Genomic DNA, 5,345 nt, shown 5'->3' on the forward strand with positions numbered 1-5,345 from the left:
TAGTCACCAAAGTCACAGAGAAGTGAAGCCCGAGCAGAGCCAAGGAAGGCACCTGAAGTCAGAATGCAATCAAAGAGGGGTTAAGGGTAAACAAAATCCAGATGGGGTTTGAATATCTAAACTTCAGTATAAGCCAAAGAAAATTCTATGCCAATCTTTTTTTCATTCTTCCCCTTTTAAGAATTGTGTGGTGGATGTAGATCTAGACTAATATGTGTATTAGACAAAAATGCCAGAAGTATGTAGTAGATGAGCAAGTTTCAGCAAAGCCACACGGGGAAGCAACTTTCAGTCTAGCTACCTAGATTAATTTTATAAGCACTTCTATGCACAGGTGATATGGACACATTCCTGTACTTCATGCTCAAAAGCTAATTAACTGATTTGGGGGCAATATTAGGGAGAAGCCCGCATGTCCTAACACTAGCAGACTAATGCAGCTATTAATTAAAATAATGTTCATATTCTGTAACCATTTCCTACATGATCTGATGTTCCCTTTTCTCTGTGGCATCACTGAAGGTAACAGGGACTTTGAGTCTCTACATTTTGATTGGGGAGAAAAGTACAACTGTGTAATTTAAGTATGGATTTTATTTTATGAACTAATGTCAGTAATGTCAAATGCCAAGTTTCTCGACCTCACTGCCTCACCTTGCAGATTTTATATACCCAGTCTCATAGTGCATGCTTCTTTGTATGGAAACTTTTCAAATTATTGTATCAGTAAATTACCTGTAAGCTTAAATATTCTCCTTCTCTCACCTGAAATTGGTGGAGTTGTTCTGCCTGTGGACTGTGCAGTCTTCACTGTATTAAGGTTATTAAGTGCTCAAGGTAACAGTTTTGAAGCTGATGAGGTTGTGTTCTTGATGGTCCCTCCCTGAAAGAAAAAAACGTACTAGGGAAGGAATTTTCTGATACTCATTTTTCTAAAATGGTCCCGTCAAGATAATCCCACTTGTTTCAAACTGGGGGAAAACCCTGTTCATTTTGCAAAGGAATGGACCAATGTAAAATGTTACAGTCCAACAGAAGAGTCAACATAAAGACAGATGCCTTCACTTCAGCTGTTATAAAGGTTTTTTGAACTTCTTCTATCAGCTTTTTGCTGACATGCTTTTGAGGGTTCACAGACCTCTCTGCTCCATGAAAGACCTATAGAAATGATAAACTTTAGGTAGTGGATCATAATAAAAACTTGGAAAGTTAGTTTTTTAATTATTCCTGAAAGTGGCCCTTGGGTGCTTACATAAAGTAGCCTTGAAGTTTATTTATGCTTTAAAATTGTTTGTCCTAACATGAAACAGATACTAATTTTCCTCTGAAGTCAATTGAAATCTTAAATCATTACTCTGGGGACAGGGTCCAAGAAACTGTTTTCAGTATGGAGGAGAAAAGATGAAATTAACATTGAATATGCAAGAGAAAGCTGTTTTTCACAGTAAGGGCATATGGTTAATAAGGGCTTTCTTCTGGAAGTAAATATGGGTCAAGTCTTGGTTGATAAAGAAGGACACAGAAGATGCTCTTCTTTTAACATATTTGTAATCACACATCACTACTGAAAGAAATTCTGTGAATTTGTGGGACAGAAACAGAAAAGTTTACAAGCAGTGCGGCATAATGGGAACTTGACACTGAGATTGGTATGAATGAATGTAGAAGATAAAGTGGACTTGACTGAGGCTTTATTTTTCCTTCTTTCATGCAAATATTGTTTCTTTGAAGTAACATTGACAAAAGCAATTCAAAGCTCATCTACGGTGTACACAGCACTGGTATTTCTTTGCAGTAACTTCTGTTGTAATAAAAAAAAAAAAAAAACCACCCAAACACAAAGTAGGACCTTTTACCTTGAAACAGTTCTTTTCATCTTCAAAGCATTTTCACAAATACATTCTAGCTAATCTAAACACCCCTTTAATTCAGTTAAAGTTGATTATCGCTATGATTATAACTTTACAGAAGGGACAGAGTTTAAATGCTTAAATATGTTAAAGTATTTGATGTCAGAAGAGGTATTAAAAACTCAAGGGCCACTAAGTCCTAATTGTCTGCCCATGTTAGATCTTCCCTCAACTTTGATTTGCACTGTAAAGAATTATCTTCTTATAAATAGACTGTTTTCTATATTTAAATAAATATCACACTATTTGTGTAATTAAAGTGCTTCTTACACTGATAAGAATGTTTCAGTTTATTTCACCAAGATTTCTAAGCTCTGAGAGGCATATGACCAAAACTATTAACATAGTTGCAGGAAACTTAAATTGTCAGGTCTTCCCAGACTTCTAAGGACAGGGTTTTCAGGCACTGACTACATGTGGATTTTCACCAAAATTTTAACCAAAAATGACAGAAAAAATGACTTTATGTTTAAGTTTGAAAGGCCTTCATCTGATATATAAACTACTTATTTTCATCTAAGGGTTCTTTTGTATTTTATGAATAGTGTAAAGTCTAAATGAGACTTAGTTTTTACATATTATTTTAACTTAAGATAAGAAAACACTGTCCCTGAGACACAGACAACTGAAATACTAAGAAATCAAAGCAAAGAGATTCCAAGGCATTTATTTTATTTTTGAAAAGGTGAAACATCAGCAAACTACTATTTTTAATCAGATAAATGGATTTATATCCCATCATTTAGAATATGAAGCACAAAGTTCAACCTCTAGGAAAATACAAAGCTATCACTTTATTTCAAGGTTTTCTGTAAAGTCATAAATGGAATTGTGAACTGAAACTGAATCTTCTCTAGTAACCCTCTAACCTTTGTCTTTTTAAGAGAGTATGTTCATCATGTTTTCCTGAGCATTGTGGTATTGTTGGGCTGGTGTTCTATCACCTACTTTCAAATTCAAATGGCTGCTGCAGAAAACTGATGTCTCACAATGATAAATGCTGTGTTAAAAATTCTAGATTATATTTTACTGATGAACAGTCACTGTACTCAATTCCACCTCTCAATCCTATCACAGGATTTTAATTTTAAGACATTCAAAACAGAGATACAAAAAAGCCTATGGTCTATAGAAATGAAAACATTTTAAAATGTAATTCATAGAGCACTTTTTCTTACCTGTTATTGATTAGTTAAATAATGCAGAAGGTTTAAATAAATGTATGCCTTAATCCAGGCTATAAGGTGGTATTAGTACTGGGAACTCACTAACTGTTGATGAACAGTTAGCTCACTTGAAGAAGTGCAAAATTTCATACTGATACAGGTTTTCCTTCTAGCATACTGCTAAATTGAAATTCACATGACAGTAAATGTGAAAATATACTTAGTTTGTCTGCAAGATTGTAGTTTTTCAGCCCCTTTTCTGATTCTGAGTCTAGACTATTCATCCACTGCCTGGACTGCACCAAAACAGTGGCTCAGACCAGCCATCTTCAGAAACTCCATCTAATGAAGCTTCTTTTGAGCTTCCATCTCAACCTTTCTTGAATCATCTCTGTCATTAACAATTCAACATGAGTAGGCTTTTCTGCTTGCTGCCCAGATTTAACGTGGATACGTGGAGAGCTTTATGCAGAGAAATACTCCTACAAAACACACACAGTAACAGCGAATCCACAGGAGTGAAGTTGGAAAGCTGAATCCTCTCTGGTCAGCTACAGTATCAAGCTCCAATTAACAGCCTGTGTAGAAACAGCCAGTATGTTTTAAATAAAAGTAAGAATCAGTTGTCTCTGAGAGTTTAAATAGTGAATACTTCCACACTATTTAAGCAAAGTGAGCTCTCGTATTCAGAAAGCAAATAGACTGCACATAGCTGTGGTAAGAGAGGAGTACTGCAACACAACTGACACAGTTTCTTGTAGTCCATTCAATGGAGGAACATTGTAGTAGAATTAAACAGAAGGAATTGCCAAGAATTATTCACTAAGAGATTCTATACACTAAGAGTAGAATGTATAACTTCAATACAATGAGAAAAATACTGTAAGTTTCAGACTTAGTGTGGAATTATGGTTACACACTGAAGAAGAAGTTTACTGTAACTTCACCTGACAAACTGTAACTTCACACTGAAGAAGTTAACGTGTAACTTTACCCACATCCTTCTTCCTCCCTTTATTAAACAACTATTTTCCAAAAGTATATTTCTCATTAGTACAGTCTACACTTTGAACTGCAGTAAGAAGGCTTCAGGCCTGGTAACAAACATCCCAGCAGGGCATGAAGAGCTCTGACATTCACTGAAGATGAGAGGACAAAGTGTTTAAAGCTGCACAGGTAGAACATTCCAGCTGAAGCACAAGTTCAGCATTAGCTGCTACTGCCTCAAATTATCAGGAATATGCGTTTCCTCTTGGTATACAAAGAACTCACTCAAGATCTTAGCAGTTAAAAGCTAGGACGTATGCTCAGTGATGAGTTTCAGTCTTTATTTACTAGCAGACATGTGACATTTTTTTAACAGGCAGGTAGTACTGAGGGCATGTGAGAATGGCGTGTCTGGGTGGCCGAGGTGTCTCCAATAATGTTGCTTTAAAGAAAACATGTGGAACACTTTTACATACTTCCAGTCAACAAAGATAATAGCTATTTTTGAAAGCTCTACATCTGATATTTATATCTACCTTTAGAAGTAAAATACATAACATACCAATGTTTCTCATAATGTAGGATCATGTTTTGGCAAAACAAATGTTCTGCTTAAATGAAGAAAAATACCACAGGTAGGAAAAATGTGATAGTAATAAAACAGTTTTTACCTTCTTTTATCACTTGAAGCTCTATTTGGCTTGGAGAGCTAAACTTATATAGTTTTTATATACGTGTACTTCAGAAAGTATTTCCCCTTCCCTCCCACACTTGTTTCAGTTTGTTCTCAGAATCATTTTTGGGTGTTGAAAAGATCACCCTCAATTCCACCTCTGTCTACAAATGGATGAATTTTAGGGGGAGGGAGTCAAGTAAACTGCTGTGTCTCCAGCTGTATGGGACGGAGATCTGACCGAAATATGGCCCCTCTGAAAGTTAAGTTTCCAGAGAGACCGAGCCAATGCTTAACATCTTGAGAACGTACTTGCACCTTTAAGTAGGTAAACTACTGCGGTCACACCAACCGCAGCGCTCCGGTCCCAAGCAGCGGAGGCTCCCGGAGAGTCACGGGCAAACGCGCAGGTCAGAAGGATTACGAAGAGCTCAGGACGTGTGCTCAGGGTGCGAATTCGGGAGGTGTTTAAAGGCGGCAGCATCCTCGCTGACCGAACAGCAACAGCGCTCCCGGGGCGGGAGCTCTGTGGGGGCGCGGGGGGCACTCGGCCCTCAGAGCGGGCGGGTGCTGCCCCCCAGCGGCGGGAAGGGCGGCCGCCCCTTCCCC

This window comes from Empidonax traillii, unplaced genomic scaffold (genome assembly GCF_003031625.1).
Source record: "Empidonax traillii isolate 1590-97213 ecotype Southwest subspecies unplaced genomic scaffold, ASM303162v1 scaffold108:size1079785, whole genome shotgun sequence".
NCBI lineage: Eukaryota > Metazoa > Chordata > Aves > Passeriformes > Tyrannidae > Empidonax > Empidonax traillii.